The sequence below is a fragment of the Lissotriton vulgaris genome, chromosome 8, assembly GCF_964263255.1.
Source record: "Lissotriton vulgaris chromosome 8, aLisVul1.2, whole genome shotgun sequence".
Taxonomy (NCBI): Eukaryota; Metazoa; Chordata; class Amphibia; order Caudata; family Salamandridae; genus Lissotriton; species Lissotriton vulgaris.
Window position 1 is genome coordinate 1529725219 of NC_141696.1, and position 19850 is coordinate 1529745068.

The 19850-nt window shown below is 38.3% G+C and overlaps 5 non-coding genes across 5 annotated transcripts; all 5 read right to left on the reverse strand.

The window, feature by feature from the left end:
* Window positions 1–3050: 3050 nt before the first annotated feature.
* Window positions 3051–3123, reverse strand: TRNAF-AAA (transfer RNA phenylalanine (anticodon AAA)). The gene has a single exon. It is a non-coding gene; the product is annotated as a tRNA-Phe (tRNA).
* Window positions 3124–4214: 1091 nt separating this feature from the next.
* TRNAF-GAA (transfer RNA phenylalanine (anticodon GAA)) lies at window positions 4215–4287 on the reverse strand. The gene has a single exon. It is a non-coding gene; the product is annotated as a tRNA-Phe (tRNA).
* A 3417-nt stretch (window positions 4288–7704) lies between these two features.
* TRNAY-GUA (transfer RNA tyrosine (anticodon GUA)) lies at window positions 7705–7777 on the reverse strand. Its single transcript has one exon. It is a non-coding gene; the product is annotated as a tRNA-Tyr (tRNA).
* A 1671-nt stretch (window positions 7778–9448) lies between these two features.
* TRNAF-GAA (transfer RNA phenylalanine (anticodon GAA)) lies at window positions 9449–9521 on the reverse strand. Its single transcript has one exon. It is a non-coding gene; the product is annotated as a tRNA-Phe (tRNA).
* Window positions 9522–11192: 1671 nt separating this feature from the next.
* TRNAF-GAA (transfer RNA phenylalanine (anticodon GAA)) lies at window positions 11193–11265 on the reverse strand. Its single transcript has one exon. It is a non-coding gene; the product is annotated as a tRNA-Phe (tRNA).
* Between the last annotated feature and the right edge of the window lie 8585 nt (window positions 11266–19850).

A 19850-nucleotide genomic window follows, 5' to 3' on the forward strand; every position in this document is an offset into this window, starting at 1 on the left:
GTTAAAAAGGAGGACAGAAAGCAAAGTCTATGTTGAATTGATCATTTTGTAGATCAGTTGATAAAAATGTTGATAGAGAAAAAAGTACTACAGCTGATTCCAAGACCTATTTTGTTAGAAGCAAGGAACCTCTCAACTGTGCCGAAACCCGGGATTGAACCAGTGACCTTAAGATCTTCAGTATAACGCTCTCCCAACTGAGCTATTTCGGCCTGCTTATAGCTGTCGTCTTCATACTTTAATTTAAACCATTTAACAAAATAGATGCAGGACCTGGATTTTTAACCTCATATGGTAGAGATATGTTTTAAGGAGTCCTGTATCATTCCACAATTAACTGGTGCAATGGGTAAATAGCATTTTTGGGATCCAGGTTAGGTAGTTGTTTTTTTAACTCTGAATGGACTAGCACTATATTACCCAGATATATTTGGCATGAGTAGGTAAGCAATGTCATCTGACTACTGACATCTGTGTTCAAGGGGAAGTGGAAGGTAATGCAGACAAGAGTTTACTCTACAAAAAAGCATGAAATGGGAAATATTCATTGTCAAACCTGAAGGTAAGAGAGGTGGAAGCAAGTTTAGAAGGAGGACATAAAGCAAAGTCTATGTTAAATTGATTGTGTTGTAGATCAGTTGGAAAAAATTTGATGAATAGAGAAAAAGTACTACAGCTGATTCCAAGACCTATTTTGTTAGAAGCAAGGAACCTCCCAACTGTGCCGAAACCCGGGATTGAACCAGGGACCTTTAGATTTTCAGTCTAACCCTCTCCCAACTGAGCCATTTCGACCTTCTGATAGCTGGGGTCTTCATACTTTAATTTGAACCATTTAACAAAATAGATGCAGGACCTGGATTTTTAACCTCATATGGTAGAGATATGTTTCAAGGAGTCCTGTATCATTCCCCAGTTAACTGGTGCAATGGGTAAATAAAATTTTTGGGATCCAGGTTAGGTAGTTATTTTTTTAACTCTGAATGGACTAGCACTATATTACCCAGATATATTTGGCATGAGTAGGTAAGCAATGTCATCTGACTACTGACATCTGTGTTCAAGGGGGAGTGGAATGTGATGCAGACAAGAGTTTACTTTACAAAAAAGGACGAAATGGGAAACATTCATAGTCAAACCTGAAGGCAAGATAGGTGGAAGAAAGTTTAAAAGGAGGACAGAAAGCAAAGTCTATGTTGAATTGATCATTTTGTAAATCAGTTGATAAAAATGTTGATAGAGAAAAAAGTACCACAGCTGATTCCAAGACTTATTTTGTGAGAAGCAAGGAACCTCTCAACAGTGCCAATACACGGGTTTGAACCTGGGACCTTTAGATCTTCAGTCTAACGCGCTCCCAACTGAGCTATTTCAGCCTCCTACTAGCTGTAGTCTTCATACTTTGATTTGAACTATTTAACAAAATAGATGCATGACCTGGATATTTGACCTTATATGTTAGAGATATGTTTTAAGGAGTCCTGTATCATTCAGCAGTTAACTGGTGCAATGGGTAAATAATATTTTTGGGATCCAGGTTAGGTCATTTTTTTTTTAACTCCGAATGGACTAGCACTATATTACCCAGACGTATTTTGCCTGAGTAGGTAAGCAATGTCATCTGACCACTGACATCTGTGTTCAAGGGGAAGTGGAAGGTAATGCAGACAAGAGTTTACTTTACAAAAAAGCATGAAATGGGAAATATTGATTGTCAAACCTGAAGGTAAGAGAGGTGGAAGCAAGTTTAGAAGGAGGACATAAAGCAAAGTCTATGTTAAATTGATTGTGTTGTAGATAAGTTGGAAAAAATGTGATGAATAGAGAAAAAGTACTACAGCAGATTCCAAGACCTATTTTGTTAGAAGCAAGGAACCTCTCAACTGTGCCGAAACCCGGGATTGAACCAGGGACCTTTAGATCTTCAGTACAACGCTCTCCCAACTGAGCTATATCTGCCTTCTGATAGCTGGGGTCTTCATACTTTAATTTCAACCATTTAACAAAATAGATGCAGGACCTGGATTTTTAACCTCATATGGTAGAGATATGTTTTAAGGAGTCCTTTATCATTCCCCAGTTAACTGGTGCAATGGGTAAATAGCATTTTTGGGATCCAGGTTAGATAGTTGTTTTTTCAACTCTGAATGGACTAGCACTATATTACCCAGACGTATTTGGCATGAGTAGGTAAGCAATGTCATCTGACTACTGACATCTGTGTTCAAGGGGAAGTGGAAGGTAATGCAGACAAGAGTTTACTTTACAAAAAAGGACGAAATGGGAAACATTCATTGTCAAACCTGAAGGCAAGATAGGTGGAAGAAAGTTTAAAAGGAGGACAGAAAGCAAAGTCTATGTTGAATTGATCATTTTGAGATTCAGTTGATAAAAATGTTGATAGAGAAAAAAGTACCACAGCTGATTCCAAGACCTATTTTGTTAGAAGCAAGGAACCTCTCAACTGTGCCGAAACCCGGGATTGAACCAGGGACCTTTGGATCTTCAGTCTAACACTCTCCCAACTGAGCTATTGCGGCCTGCTTATAGCTGTGGTCTTCATACTTTAATTTAAACCATTTAACAAAATAGATGCAGGACCTGGATTTTTAACCTCATATGGTAGAGATATGTTTTAAGGAGTCCTGTATCATTCCGTAATTAACTGGTGCAATGAGCAAATAGCATTTTTGGGATCCAGGTTAGGTAGTTGTTTTTTTAACTCTGAATGGACTAGCACTATATTACCCAGATATATTTGGCATGAGTAGGTAAGCAATGTCATCTGACTACTGACATCTGTGTTCAAGGGGAAGTGGAAGGTAATGCAGACAAGAGTTTACTTTACAAAAAAGCATGAAATGGGAAATATTCATTGTCAAACCTGAAGGTAAGAGAGGTGGAAGCAAGTTTAGAAGGAGGACATAAAGCAAAGTCTATGTTAAATTGATTGTGTTGTAGATCAGTTGGAAAAAATTTGATGAATAGAGAAAAAGTACTACAGCTGATTCCAAGACTTATTTTGTTAGAAGCAAGGAACCTCTCAACTGTGCCGAAACCCGGGATTGAACCAGGGACCTTTAGATCTTTAGTCTGACGCTCTCCCAACTGAGCTATTTCGGCCTGCTTATAGCTGTGGTCTTCATACTTTAATTTAAACCATTTAACAAAATAGATGCAGGACCTGGATTTTTAACCTCATATGGTAGAGATATGTTTTAAGGAGTCCTGTATCATTCCGCAATTAACTGGTGCAATGGGTAAATAGCATTTTTTGGATCCAGGTTAGGTAGTTGTTTTTTTAACTGTGAATGGACTAGCACTATATTACCCAGATATATTTGGCATGAGTAGGTAAGCAATGTCATCTGACTACTGACATCTGTGTTCAAGGGGAAGTGGAAGGTAATGCAGACAAGAGTTTACTTTACAAAAAAGCATGAAATGGGAAATATTCATTGTCAAACCTGAAGGTAAGAGAGGTGGAAGCAAGTTTAGAAGGAGGACATAAAGCAAAGTCTATGTTAAATTGATTGTGTTGTAGATCAGTTGGAAAAAATTTGATGAATAGAGAAAAAGTACTACAGCTGATTCCAAGACCTATTTTGTTAGAAGCAAGGAACCTCTCAACTGTGCCGAAACCCGGGATTGAACCAGGGACCTTTAGATCTTCAGTCTAAGGCTCTCCCAACTGAGCTATTTCGGCCTACTGATAGCTGGGGTCTTCATACTTTAATTTGAACCATTTAACAAAATAGATGCAGGACCTGGATTTTTAACCTCATATGGTAGAGATATGTTTTAAGGAGTCCTGTATCATTCCCCAGTTAACTGGTGCAATGGGTAAATAGCATTTTTGGGATCCAGGTTAGGTAGTTGTTTTTTTAACTCTGAATGGACTAGCACTATATTACCTAGATATATTTGGCATGAGTAGGTAAGCAATGTCATCTGACTACTGACATCTGTGTTCAAGGGGAAGTGGAATGTGATGCAGACAAGAGTTTACTTTACAAAAAAGGACGAAATGGGAAACATTTATAGTAAAACCTGAAGGCAAGATAGGTGGAAGAAAGTTTAAAAGGAGGACGGAAAGCAAAGTCTATGTTGAATTGATCATTTTGTAGATCAGTTGATAAAAATGATGATAGAGAAAAAAGTACTACAGCTGATTCCAAGACTTATTTTGTGAGAAGCAAGGAACCTCTCAACAGTGCCGAAACCCGGGATTGAACCAGGGACCTTTAGATCTTCAGTCTAACGCTCTCCCAACTGAGCTATTTCGGCCTCCTGCTAGCTGTAGTCTTCATACTTTGATTTGAACCATTTAACAAAATAGATGCATGACCTGGATATTTGACCTTATAGGTTAGAGATATGTTTTAAGGAGTCCTGTATCATTCAGCAGTTAACTGGTGCAATGGGTAAATACTATTTTTGGGATCCAGGTTAGGTCATTTTTTTTTAACTCCGAATGGACTAGCACTATATTACCCAGACGTATTTTGCCTGAGTAGGTAAGCAATGTCATCTGATCACTGACATCTGTGTTCAAGGGGAAGTGGAAGGTAATGCAGACCAGAGTTTACTTTACAAAAAAGCATGACATGGGAAACATTCATAGTAAAACCTGAAGGCAAGAGAGGTGGAAGCAAGTCTAGAAGGAGGACAGAAAGCAAAGTCTATGTTAAATTGATTGTGTTGTAGATCAGTTGGAAAAAATTTGATGAATACAGAAAAAGGACTACAGCTGATTCCAAGACCTATTTTGTTAGAAGCAAAGAACCTCTCAACAGTGCCGAAACCCGGGATTGAACCAGGGACCTTTAGATCTTCAGTCTAACACTCTCCCAAATGAGCTATTTCGGCCTGCTGATATCTGTGGTCTTCATACTTTAATTTGAACCATTTAACAAAATAGATGCAGGACCTGGATTTTTAACCTCATATGGTAGAGATATGTTTTAAGGAGTCCTGTATCATTCCCCAGTTAACTGGTGCAATGGGTAAACAGCATTTTTGGGATCCAGGTTAGGTAGTTGTTTTTTTAACTCTGAATGGGCTAGCACTATATTACCCAGATATATTATGCATGAGTAGGTAAGCAATGTCAGCTGACTACTGACATCTGTGTTCAAGGGGAAGTGGAAGGTAATGCAGACAAGAGTTTACTTTACAAAAAAGCATGAAATGGGAAATATTCATTGTCAAACCTGAAGGTAAGAGAGGTGGAAGCAAGTTTAGAAGGAGGACATAAAGCAAAGTCTATGTTAAATTGATTGTGTTGTAGATCAGTTGGAAAAGATTTGATAAATAGAGAAAAAGTACTACAGCTGATTCGAAGACCTATTTTGTTAGAAGCAAGGAACCTCTCGACTGTGCCGAAACCCGGGATTGAACCAGGGACCTTTAGATCTTCAGTCTAACGTTCTCCCAACTGAGCTATTTCGGCCTTCTGATAGCTGGGGTCTTCATACTTTAATTTGAACCATTTAACAAAATAGATGCAGGACCTGGATTTTTAACCTCATATGGTAGAGATATGTTTTAAGGAATCCTGTATCATTCCCCAGTTAACTGGTGCAATGGGTAAATAGCATTTTTGGGATCCACGTTAGGTAGTTGTTTTTTTAACTCTGAATGGACTAGCACTATATTACCCAGATATATTTGGCATGAGTAGGTAAGCAATGTCATCTGACTACTGACATCTGTGTTCAAGGGGAAGTGGAATGTGATGCAGACAAGAGTTTACTTTACAAAAAAGGACGAAATGGGAAACATTCATTGTCAAACCTGAAGGCAAGATAGGTGGAAGAAAGTTTAAAAGGAGGACAGAAAGCAAAGTCTATGTTGAATTGATCATTTTGTAGATCAGTTGATAAAAATGTTGATAGAGAAAAAAGTACTACAGCAGATTCCAAGACCTATTTTGTTAGAAGCAAGGAACCTCTCAACTGTGCCGAAACCCAGGATTGAACCAGGGACCTTTAGATCTTCAGTCTAACGCTCTCCCAACTGAGCTATTGCGACCTGCTTATAGCTGTGGTCTTCATACTTTAATTTAAACCATTTAACAAAATAGATGCAGGACCTGGATTTTTAACCTCATATGGTAGAGATATGTTTTAAGGAGTCCTGTATCATTCCGCAATTAACTGGTGCAATGGGCAAATAGCATTTTAGGGATCCAGGTTAGGTAGTTGTTTTTTTAACTCTGAATGGACTAGCACTATATTACCCAGATATATTTGGCATGAGTAGGTAAGCAATGTCATCTGACTACTGACATCTGTGTTCAAGGGGAAGTGGAAGGTAATGCAGACAAGAGTTTACTTTACAAAAAAGCATGAAATGGGAAATATTCATTGTCAAACCTGAAGGTAAGAGAGGTGGAAGCAAGTTTAGAAGGAGGACATAAAGCAAAGTCTATGTTAAATTGATTGTGTTGTAGATCAGTTGGAAAAAATTTGATGAATAGAGAAAAAGTACTACAGCTGATTCCAAGACCTATTTTGTTAGAAGCAAGGAACCTCTCAACTGTGCCGAAACCCGGGATTGAACCATGGACCTTTAGATCTTCAGTCTGACGCTCTCCCAACTGAGCTATTTCGGCCTGCTTACAGCTGTGGTCTTCATACTTTAATTTAAACCATTTAACAAAATAGATGCAGGACCTGGATTTTTAACCTCATATGGTAGAGATATGTTTTAAGGAGTCTTGTATCATTCCGCAATTAACTGGTGCAATGGGTAAATAGCATTTTTTGGATCCAGGTTAGGTAGTTATTTTTTTAACTGTGAATGGACTAGCACTATATTACCCAGATATATTTGGCATGAGTAGGTAAGCAATGTCATCTGACTACTGACATCTGTGTTCAAGGGGAAGTGGAAGGTAAAGCAGACAAGAGTTTACTTTACAAAAAAGCATGAAATGGGAAATATTCATTGTCAAACCTGAAGGTAAGAGAGGTGGAAGCAAGTTTAGAAGGAGGACATAAAGCAAAGTCTATGTTAAATTGATTGTGTTGTAGATCAGTTGGAAAAAATTTGATGAATAGAGAAAAAGTACTACAGCTGATTCCAAGACCTATTTTGTTAGAAGCAAGGAACCTCTCAACTGTGCCGAAACCCGGGATTGAACCAGGGCCCTTTAGATCTTCAGTCTAACGCTCTCCCAACTGAGTTATTTCAGCCTTCTGATAGCTGGCGTCTTCATACTTTAATTTGAACCATTTAACAAAATAGATGCAGGACCTGGATTTTTAACCTCATATGATCGAGATATGTTTTAAGGAGTCCTGTATCATTCCCCAGTTAACTGGTGCAATGGGTAAATAGCATTTTTGGGATCCAGGTTAGGTAGTTGTTTTTATAACTCTGAATGGACTAGCATACACCCAGATATATTTGGCATGAGTAGGTAAGGAATGTCATCTGACTACTGACATCTGTGATCAAGGGGAAGTGGAATGTGATGCAGACAAGAGTTTACTTTACAAAAAAGGACGAAATGGGAAACATTCATAGTCAAACCTAAAGGCAAGATAGGTGGAAGAAAGTTTAAAAGGAGGACAGAAAGCAAAGTCTATGTTGAATTGATCATTTTGTAGATCAGTTGATAAAAATGTTGATAGAGAAAAAAAGTACTACAGCTGATTCCAAGACTTATTTTGTGAGAAGCAAGGAACCTCTCAACAGTGCCGAAACCCGGGATTAAACCAGGGACCTTTAGATCTACAGTCTAACGCTCTACCAACTGAGCTATTTCTGCCTCCTGCTAGCTGTAGTCTTCATACTTTGATTTGAACCATTTAACAAAATAGATGCATGACCTGGATATTTGACCTTATAGGTTAGAGATATGTTTTAAGGAGTCCTGTATCATTCAGCAGTTAACTGGTGCAATGGGTAAATACTATTTTTGGGATCCAGGTTAGGTCATTTTTTTTTTAACTCCGTATGGACCAGCACTATATTACCCAGACGTATTTTGCCTGAGTAGGTAAGCAATGTCATCTGACCACTGACATCTGTGTTCAAGGGGAAGTGGAAGGTAATGCAGACCAGAGTTTACATTACAAAAAAGCATGACATGGGAAACATTCATAGTCAAACCTGAAGGCAAGAGAGGTGGAAGCAAGTCTAGAAGGAGGACAGAAAGCAAAGTCTATGTTAAATTGATTGTGTTGTAGATCAGTTAGAAAAAAATTGATGCATAGAGAAAAAGTACTACAGCTGATTCCAAGACCTATTTTGTTAGAAGCAAGGAACCTCTCAACTGTGCTGAAACCCGGGATTGAACCAGGGACCTTTAGATCTTCAGTCTAAGGCTCTCCCAACTGAGCTATTTCTGCCTTCTGATATCTGGGGTCTTCATACTTTAATTTGAACCATTTAACAAAATAGATGCAGGACCTGGATTTTTAACCTCATATGGTAGAGATATGGTTTAAGGAGTCCTGTATCATTCCCCAGTTAACTGGTGCAATGGGTAAATAGCATTTTTGGGATCCAGGTTAGGTAGTTGTTTTTTTAACTCTGAATGGACTATAACTATATTACCCAGATATATTTGGCATGAGTAGGTAAGCAATGTCATCTGACTACTGACATCTGTGTTCAAGCGGAAGTGGAATGTGATGCAGACAAGAGTTTACTTTACAAAAAGGACGAAATGGGAAACATTCATAGTCAAACCTGAAGGCAAGATAGGTGGAAGAAAGTTTAAAAGGAGGACAGAAAGCAAAGTCTATCTTGAATTGATCATTTTGTAGATCAGTTGATAAAAATGTTGATAGAGAAAAAAGTACTACAGCTGATTCCAAGACCTATTTTGTTAGAAGCAAGGAACCTCTCAACTGTGCCGAAACCCAGGATTAAAACAGGGACCTTTAGATCTTCAGTCTAACGCTCTCCCAACTGAGCTATTTCGGCCTGCTTATAGCTGTGGTCTTCATACTTTAATTTAAACCATTTAACAAAATAGATGCAGGACCTGGATTTTTAACCTCATATGGTAGAGATATGTTTTAAGGAGTCCTGTATCATTCCGCAATTAACTGGTGCAATGGGTAAATAGCATTTTGGGGATCCAGGTTAGGTAGTTGTTTTTTTAACTCTGAATGGACTAGCACTATATTACCCAGATATATTTGGCATGAGTAGGTAAGCAATGTCATCTGACTACTGACATCTGTGTTCAAGGGGAAGTGGAATGTGATGCAGACAAGAGTTTACTTTACAAAAAAGGACGAAATGGGAAACATTCATAGTAAAACCTGAAGGCAAGATAGGTGGAAGAAAGTTTAAAAGGAGGACGGAAAGCAAAGTCTATGTTGAATTGATCATTTTGTAGATCAGTTGATAAAAATGTTGATAGAGAAAAAAGTACTACAGCTGATTCCAAGACTTATTTTGTGAGAAGCAAGGAACCTCTCAACAGTGCCGAAACCCGGGATTGAACCAGGGACCTTTAGATCTTCAGTCTAACGCTCTCCCAACTGAGCTATTTCGGCCTCCTGCTAGCTGTAGTCTTCATACTTTGATTTGAACCATTTAACAAAATAGATGCATGACCTGGATATTTGACCTTATAGGTTAGAGATATGTTTTAAGGAGTCCTGTATCATTCAGCAGTTAACTGGTGCAATGGGTAAATACTATTTTTGGGATCCAGGTTAGGTCATTTTTTTTTAACTCCGAATGGACTAGCACTATATTACCCAGACGTATTTTGCCTGAGTAGGTAAGCAATGTCATCTGACCACTGACATCTGTGTTCAAGGGGAAGTGGAAGGTAATGCAGACCAGAGTTTACTTTACAAAAAAGCATGACATGGGAAACATTCATAGTAAAACCTGAAGGCAAGAGAGGTGGAAGCAAGTCTAGAAGGAGGACAGAAAGCAAAGTCTATGTTAAATTGATTGTGTTGTAGATCAGTTGGAAAAAATTTGATGAATACAGAAAAAAGACTACAGCTGATTCCAAGACCTATTTTGTTAGAAGCAAAGAACCTCTCAACAGTGCCTAAACCAGGGATTGAACCAGGGACCTTTAGATCTTCAGTCTAACACTCTCCCAAATGAGCTATTTCGGCCTGCTGATATCTGTGGTCTTCATACTTTAATTTGAACCATTTAACAAAATAGATGCAGGACCTGGATTTTTAACCTCATATGGTAGAGATATGTTTTAAGGAGTCCTGTATCATTCCCCAGTTAACTGGTGCAATGGGTAAACAGCATTTTTGGGATCCAGGTTAGGTAGTTGTTTTTTTAACTCTGAATGGGCTAGCACTATATTACCCAGATATATTATGCATGAGTAGGTAAGCAATGTCAGCTGACTACTGACATCTGTGTTCAAGGGGAAGTGGAAGGTAATGCAGACAAGAGTTTACTTTACAAAAAAGCATGAAATGGGAAATATTCATTGTCAAACCTGAAGGTAAGAGAGGTGGAAGAAAGTTTAAAAGGAGGACAGAAAGCAAAGTCTATCTTGAATTGATTGTGTTGTAGATCAGTTGATAAAAATGTTGATAGAGAAAAAAGTACTACAGCTGATTCCAAGACCTATTTTGTTAGAAGCAAGGAACCTCTCAACTGTGCCGAAACCCGGGATTGAAACAGGGACCTTTAGATCTTCAGTCTAACGCTCTCCCAACTGAGCTATTTCGGCCTGCTTATAGCTGTGGTCTTCATACTTTAATTTAAACCATTTAACAAAATAGATGCAGGACCTGGATTTTTAACCTCATATGGTAGAGATATGTTTTAAGGAGTCCTGTATCATTCCGCAATTAACTGGTGCAATGGGTAAATAGCATTTTGGGGATCCAGGTTAGGTAGTTGTTTTTTTAACTCTGAATGGACTAGCACTATATTACCCAGATATATTTGGCATGAGTAGGTAAGCAATGTCATCTGACTACTGATATCTGTGTTCAAGGGGAAGTGGAATGTGATGCAGACAAGAGTTTACTTTACAAAAAAGGACGAAATGGGAAACATTCATAGTAAAACCTGAAGGCAAGATAGGTGGAAGAAAGTTTAAAAGGAGGACGGAAAGCAAAGTCTATGTTGAATTGATCATTTTGTAGATCAGTTGATAAAAATGTTGATAGAGAAAAAAGTACTACAGCTGATTCCAAGACTTATTTTGTGAGAAGCAAGGAACCTCTCAACAGTGCCGAAACCCGGGATTGAACCAGGGACCTTTAGATCTTCAGTCTAACGCTCTCCCAACTGAGCTATTTCGGCCTCCTGCTAGCTGTAGTCTTCATACTTTGATTTGAACCATTTAACAAAATAGATGCATGACCTGGATATTTGACCTTATAGGTTAGAGATATGTTTTAAGGAGTCCTGTATCATTCAGCAGTTAACTGGTGCAATGGGTAAATACTATTTTTGGGATCCAGGTTAGGTCATTTTTTTTTAACTCCGAATGGACTAGCACTATATTACCCAGACGTATTTTGCCTGAGTAGGTAAGCAATGTCATCTGACCACTGACATCTGTGTTCAAGGGGAAGTGGAAGGTAATGCAGACCAGATTTTACTTTACAAAAAAGCATGACATGGGAAACATTCATAGTAAAACCTGAAGGCAAGAGAGGTGGAAGCAAGTCTAGAAGGAGGACAGAAAGCAAAGTCTATGTTAAATTGATTGTGTTGTAGATCAGTTGGAAAAAATCTGATGAATACAGAAAAAGGACTACAGCTGATTCCAAGACCTATTTTGTTAGAAGCAAGGAACCTCTCAACTGTGCCGAAACCCGGGATTGAACCAGGGACCTTTAGATCTTCAGTCTAACGCTCTCCCAACTTAGCTTTTTCGGCCTGCTTATAGCTGTGGTCTTCATACTTTAATTTAAACTATTTAACAAAATAGATGCAGGACCAGGATTTTTTACCTCATATGGTAGAGATATGTTTTAAGGAGTCCTATATCATTCCGCAATTAACTGGTGCAATGGGTAAATAGCATTTTTGGGATCCAGGTTAGGTAGTTGTTTTTTTAACTCTGAATGGACTAGCACTATATTACCCAGATATATTTGGCATGAGTAGGTAAGCAATGTCATCTGACTACTGACATCTGTGTTCAAGGGGAAGTGGAAGGTAATGCAGACAAGAGTTTACTTTACAAAAAAGCATGAAATGGGAAATATTCATTGTCAAACCTGAAGGTAAGAGAGGTGGAAGCAAGTTTAGAAGGAGGATATAAAGCAAAGTCTATGTTAAATTGATTGTGTTGTAGATCAGTTGGAAAAAATTTGATGAATAGAGAAAAAGTACTACAGCTGATTCCAAAACCTATTTTGTTAGAAGCAAGGAACCTCTCAACTGTGCCGAAACCCGGGATTGAACCAGGGACCTTCAGATCTTCAGTCTAACGCTCTCCCAACTGAGCTATTTCGGCCTTCTGATAGCTGGCGTCTTCATACTTTAATTTGAACCATTTAACAAAATAGATGCAGGACCTGGATTTTTAACCTCATATGGTAGAGATATCTTTGGAGGAGTCCTGTATCATTCCCCAGTTAACTGGTGCAATCGGTAAATAGCATTTTTGGGATCCAGGTTAGGTAGTTGTTTTTTTAACTCTGAATGGACTAGCACTATATTACCTAGATATATTTGGCATGAGTAGGTAATCAATGTCATCTGACTACTGACATCTGTGTTCAAGGGGAAGTGGAATGTGATGCAGACAAGAGTTTACTTTACAAAAAAGGACGAAATGGGAAACATTCATTGTCAAACCTGAAGGCAAGATAGGTGGAAGAAAGTTTAAAAGGAGGACAGAAAGCAAAGTCTATGTTGAATTGATCATTTTGTAGATCAGTTGATAAAAATGTTAATAGAGAAAAAAGTACTACAGCTGATTCCAAGACCTATTTTGTTAGAAGCAAGGAACCTCTCAACTGTGCCGAAACCCAGGATTGAACCAGGGACCTTTAGATCTTCAGTCTAACACTCTCCCAACTGAGATATTGCGGCCTGCTTACAGCTTTGGTCTTCATACTTTAATTTAAACCATTTAACAAAATAGATGGAGGACCTGGATTTTTAACCTCATATGGTAGAGATATGTTTTAAGGAGTCCTGTATCATTCCGCAATTAACTGGTGCAATGGGCAAATAGCATTTTTGGGATCCAGGTTAGGTAGTTGTTTTTTTAACTCTGAATGGACTAGCACTATATTACCCAGATATATTTGGCATGAGTAGGTAAGCAATGTCATCTGACTACTGACATCTGTGTTCAAGGTGAAGTGGAAGGTAATGCAGACAAGAGTTTACTTTACAAAAAAGCATGAAATGGGAAATATTCATTGTCAAACCTGAAGGTAAGAGAGGTGGAAGCAAGTTTAGAAGGAGGACATAAAGCAAAGTCTATGTTAAATTGATTGTGTTGTAGATCAGTTGGAAAAAATTTGATGAATAGAGAAAAAGTACTACAGCTGATTCCAAGACCTATTTTGTTAGAAGCAAGGAACCTCTCAACTGTGCCGAAACCCAGGATTGAACCAGGGACCTTTAGATCTTCAGTCTAACGCTCTCCCAACTGAGCTATTTCGGCCTTCTGATAGCTGAGGTCTTCATACTTTAATTTGAACCATTTAACAAAATAGATGCAGGACCTGGATTTTTAACCTCATATGGTAGAGATATGTTTTAAGGAGTCCTGTATCATTCCCCAGTTAACTGGTGCAATGGGTAAATAGCATTTTTGGGATCCAGGTGAGGTAGTTGTTTTTTTAACTCTGAATGGACTAGCACTATATTACCCAGATATATTTGGCATGAGTAGGTAAGCAATGTCATCTGACTACTGACATCTGTGTTCAAGGGGAAGTGGAATGTGATGCAGACAAGAGTTTACTTTACAAAAAAGGACGAAATGGAAAACATTCATAGTCAAACCTGAAGGCAAGATAGGTGGAAGAAAGTTTAAAAGGAGGACAGAAAGCAAAGTCTATGTTGAATTGATCATTTTGTAGATCAGTTGATAAAAATGTTGATAGAGAAAAACGTACTACAGCTGATTCCAAGACCTATTTTGTTAGAAGCAAGGAACCTCTCAACTGTGCCGAAAACCGGGATTGAACCAGGGACCTTTAGATCTTCAGTCTAACGCTCTCCCAACTTAGCTATTTCGGCCTGCTTATAGCTGTGGTCTTCATACTTTAATTTAAACCATTTAACAAAATAGATGCAGGACCTGGATTTTTAACCTCATATGGTGAGATATGTTTTAAGGAGTCCTGTATCATTCCGCAATTAACTGGTGCAATGGGTAAATAGCATTTTTGGGATCCAGGTTAGGTAGTTGTTTTTTTAACTCTGAATGGACTAGCACTATATTACCCAGATATATTTGGCATGAGTAGGTAAGCAATGTCATCTGACTACTGACATCTGTGTTCAAGGGGAATTGGAAGGTAATGCAGACAAGAGTTTACTTTACAAAATAGCATGAAATGGGAAATGTTCATTGTCAAACCTGAAGGTAAGAGAGGTGGAAGCAAGTTTAGAAGGAGGATATAAAGCAAAGTCTATGTTAAATTTATTGTGTTGTAGATCAGTTGGAAAAAATTTGATGAATAGAGAAAAAGTACTACAGCTGATTCCAAGACCTATTTTGTTAGAAGCAAGGAACCTCTCAACTGTGCCGAAACCCGGGATTGAACCAGGGACCTTTAGATCTTCAGTCTAACGCTGCCCCAACTGAGCTATTGCAGCCTGCTTATAGCTGTGGTCTTCATACTTTAATTTAAACCATTTAACAAAATAGATGCAGGACCTGGATTTTTAACCTCATATGGTAGAGATATGTTTTAAGGAGTCCTGTATCATTCCGCAATTAACTGGTACAATGGGTAAATAGCATTTTTTGGATCCAGGTTAGGTAGTTGTTTTTTTAACTCTGAATGGACTAGCACTATATTACCCAGATATATTTGGCATGAGTAGGTAAGCAATGTCATCTGACTATTGACATCTGTGTTCAAGGGGAAGTGGAAGGTAATGCAGACAAGAGTTTACTTTACAAAAAAGCATGAAACAGGAAATATTCATTGTCAAACCTGAAGGTAAGAGAGGTGGAAGCAAGTTTAGAAGGAGGACATAAAGCAAAGTCTATGTTAAATTGATTGTGTTGTAGATCAGTTGGAAAAAATTTGATGAATAGAGAAAAAGTACTACAGCTGATTCCAAGACCTATTTTGTTAGAAGCAAGGAACCTCTCAACTGTGCCGAAACCCGGGATTGAACCAGGGACCTTTAGATCTTCAGTCTAACACTCTCCCAACTGAGCTATTTCGGCCTTCTGATAGCTGGGGTCTTCATACTTTAATTTGAACCATTTAACAAAATAGATGCAGGACCTGGATTTTTAACCTCTTATGGTAGAGATATGTTTGGAGGAGTCCTGTATCATTCCCCAGTTAACTGGTGCAATCGGTAAATAGCATTTTTGGGATCCAGGTTAGGTAGTTGTTTTTTTTAACTCTGAATGGACTAGCACTATATTACCCAGATATATTTGGCATGAGTAGGTAAGCAATGTCATCTGACTACTGACATCTGTGTTCAAGGGGAAGTGGAATGTGATGCAGACAAGAGTTTACTTTACAAAGAAGGACGAAATGGGAAACATTCATAGTCAAACCTGAAGGCAAGATAGGTGGAAGAAAGTTAAAAAGGAGGACAGAAAGCAAAGTCTATGTTGAATTGATCATTTTGTAGATCAGTTGATAAAAATGTTGATAGAGAAAAAAGTACTACAGCTGATTCCAAGACCTATTTTGTTAGAAGCAAGGAACCTCTCAACTGTGCCGGAACCCAGGATTGAACCAGTGACCTTAAGATCTTCAGTATAACGCTCTCCCAACTGAGCTATTTCGGCCTGCTTATAGTTGTCGTCTTCATACTTTAATTTAAACCATTTAACAAAATAGATGCAGGACCTGGATTTTTAACCTCATATGGTAGAGATATGTTTTAAGGAGTCCTGTATCATTCCACAATTAACTGGTGCAATGGGTAAATAGCATTTTTGGGATCCAGGTTAGGTAGTTGTTTTTTTAACTCTGAATGGACTAGCACTATATTACCCAGATATATTTGGCATGAGTAGGTAAGCAATGTCATCTGACTACTGACATCTGTGTTCAAGGGGAAGTGGAAGGTAATGCAGACAAGAGTTTACTCTACAAAAAAGCATGAAATGGGAAATATTCATTGTCAAACCTGAAGGTAAGAGAGGTGGAAGCAAGTTTAGAAGGAGGACATAAAGCAAAGTCTATGTTAAATTGATTGTGTTGTAGATCAGTTGGAAAAAATTTGATGAATAGAGAAAAAGTACTACAGCTGATTCCAAGACCTATTTTGTTAGAAGCAAGGAACCTCCCAACTGTGCCGAAACCCGGGATTGAACCAGGGACCTTTAGATTTTCAGTCTAACACTCTCCCAACTGAGCTATTTCGACCTTCTGATAGCTGGGGTCTTCATACTTTAATTTGAACCATTTAACAAAATAGATGCAGGACCTGGATTTTTAACCTCATATGGTAGAGATATGTTTCAAGGAGTCCTGTATCATTCCCCAGTTAACTGGTGCAATGGGTAAATAAAATTTTTGGGATCCAGGTTAGGTAGTTATTTTTTTAACTCTGAATGGACTAGCACTATATTACCCAGATATATTTGGCATGAGTAGGTAAGCAATGTCATCTGACTACTGACATCTGTGTTCAAGGGGGAGTGGAATGTGATGCAGACAAGAGTTTACTTTACAAAAAAGGACGAAATGGGAAACATTCATAGTCAAACCTGAAGGCAAGATAGGTGGAAGAAAGTTTAAAAGGAGGACAGAAAGCAAAGTCTATGTTGAATTGATCATTTTGTAAATCAGTTGATAAAAATGTTGATAGAGAAAAAAGTACCACAGCTGATTTCAAGACTTATTCTGTGAGAAGCAAGGAACCTCTAAACAGTGCCAAAACACAGGTTTGAACCTGGGACCTTTAGATCTTCAGTCTAACGCTCTCCCAACTGAGCTATTTCGGCCTCCTACTAGCTGTAGTCTTCATACTTTGATTTGAACTATTTAACAAAATAGATGCATGACCTGGATATTTGACCTTATATGTTAGAGATATGTTTTAAGGAGTCCTGTATCATTCATCAGTTAACTGGTGCAATGGGTAAATAATATTTTTGGGATCCAGGTTAGGTCATTTTTTTTTTAACTCCGAATGGACTAGCACTATATTACCCAGACGTATTTTGCCTGAGTAGGTAAGCAATGTCATCTGACCACTGACATCTGTGTTCAAGGGGAAGTGGAAGGTAATGCAGACAAGAGTTTACTTTACAAAAAAGCATGAAATGGGAAATATTGATTGTCAAACCTGAAGGTAAGAGAGGTGGAAGCAAGTTTAGAAGGAGGACATAAAGCAAAGTCTATGTTAAATTGATTGTGTTGTAGATAAGTTGGAAAAAATGTGATGAATAGAGAAAAAGTACTACAGCTGATTCCAAGACCTATTTTGTTAGAAGCAAGGAACCTCTCAACTGTGCCGAAACCCGGGATTGAACCAGGGACCTTTAGATCTTCAGTACAACGCTCTCCCAACTGAGCTATATCTGCCTTCTGATAGCTGGGGTCTTCATACTTTAATTTGAACCATTTAACAAAATAGATGCAGGACCTGGATTTTTAACCTCATATGGTAGAGATATGTTTTAAGGAGTCCTTTATCATTCCCCAGTTAACTGGTGCAATGGGTAAATAGCATTTTTGGGATCCAGGTTAGATAGTTGTTTTTTCAACTCTGAATGGACTAGCACTATATTACCCAGACGTATTTGGCATGAGTAGGTAAGCAATGTCATCTGACTACTGACATCTGTGTTCAAGGGGAAGTGGAAGGTAATGCAGACAAGAGTTTACTTTACAAAAAAGGACGAAATGGGAAACATTCATTGTCAAACCTGAAGGCAAGATAGGTGGAAGAAAGTTTAAAAGGAGGACAGAAAGCAAAGTCTATGTTGAATTGATCATTTTGAGATTCAGTTGATAAAAATGTTGATAGAGAAAAAAGTACTACAGCTGATTCCAAGACCTATTTTGTTAGAAGCAAGGTACCTCTCAACTGTGCCGAAACCCGGGATTGAACCAGGGACCTTTAGATCTTCAGTCTAACGCTCTCCCAACTGAGCTATTGCGGCCTGCTTATAGCTGTGGTCTTCATACTTTAATTTAAACCATTTAACAAAATAGATGCAGGACCTGGATTTTTAACCTCATATGGTAGAGATATGTTTTAAGGAGTCCTTTATCATTCCCCAGTTAACTGGTGCAATGGGTAAATAGCATTTTTGGGATCCAGGTTAGATAGTTGTTTTTTCAACTCTGAATGGACTAGCACTATATTACCCAGATATATTTGGCATGAGTAGGTAAGCAATGTCATCTGACTACTGACATCTGTGTTCAAGGGGAAGTGGAAGGTAATGCAGACAAGAGTTTACTTTACAAAAAAGCATGAAATGGGAAATATTCATTGTCAAACCTGAAGGTAAGAGAGGTGGAAGCAAGTTTAGAAGGAGGACATAAAGCAAAGTCTATGTTAAATTGATTGTGTTGTAGATCAGTTGGAAAAAATTTGATGAATAGAGAAAAAGTACTACAGCTGATTCCAAGACCTATTTTGTTAGAAGCAAGGAACCTCTCAACTGTGCCGAAACCCGGGATTGAACCAGGGACCTTTAGATCTTCAGTCTAACACTCTCCCAACTGAGCTATTTCGGCCTTCTGATAGCTGGGGTCTTCATACTTTAATTTGAACCATTTAACAAAATAGATGCAGGACCTGGATTTTTAACCTCTTATGGTAGAGATATGTTTGGAGGAGTCCTGTATCATTCCCCAGTTAACTGGTGCAATCGGTAAATAGCATTTTTGGGATCCAGGTTAGGTAGTTGTTTTTTTTAACTCTGAATGGACTAGCACTATATTACCCAGATATATTTGGCATGAGTAGGTAAGCAATGTCATCTGACTACTGACATCTGTGTTCAAGGGGAAGTGGAATGTGATGCAGACAAGAGTTTACTTTACAAAGAAGGACGAAATGGGAAACATTCATAGTCAAACCTGAAGGCAAGATAGGTGGAAGAAAGTTAAAAAGGAGGACAGAAAGCAAAGTCTATGTTGAATTGATCATTTTGTAGATCAGTTGATAAAAATGTTGATAGAGAAAAAAGTACTACAGCTGATTCCAAGACCTATTTTGTTAGAAGCAAGGAACCTCTCAACTGTGCCGGAACCCAGGATTGAACCAGTGACCTTAAGATCTTCAGTATAACGCTCTCCCAACTGAGCTATTTCGGCCTGCTTATAGTTGTCGTCTTCATACTTTAATTTAAACCATTTAACAAAATAGATGCAGGACCTGGATTTTTAACCTCATATGGTAGAGATATGTTTTAAGGAGTCCTGTATCATTCCACAATTAACTGGTGCAATGGGTAAATAGCATTTTTGGGATCCAGGTTAGGTAGTTGTTTTTTTAACTCTGAATGGACTAGCACTATATTACCCAGATATATTTGGCATGAGTAGGTAAGCAATGTCATCTGACTACTGACATCTGTGTTCAAGGGGAAGTGGAAGGTAATGCAGACAAGAGTTTACTCTACAAAAAAGCATGAAATGGGAAATATTCATTGTCAAACCTGAAGGTAAGAGAGGTGGAAGCAAGTTTAGAAGGAGGACATAAAGCAAAGTCTATGTTAAATTGATTGTGTTGTAGATCAGTTGGAAAAA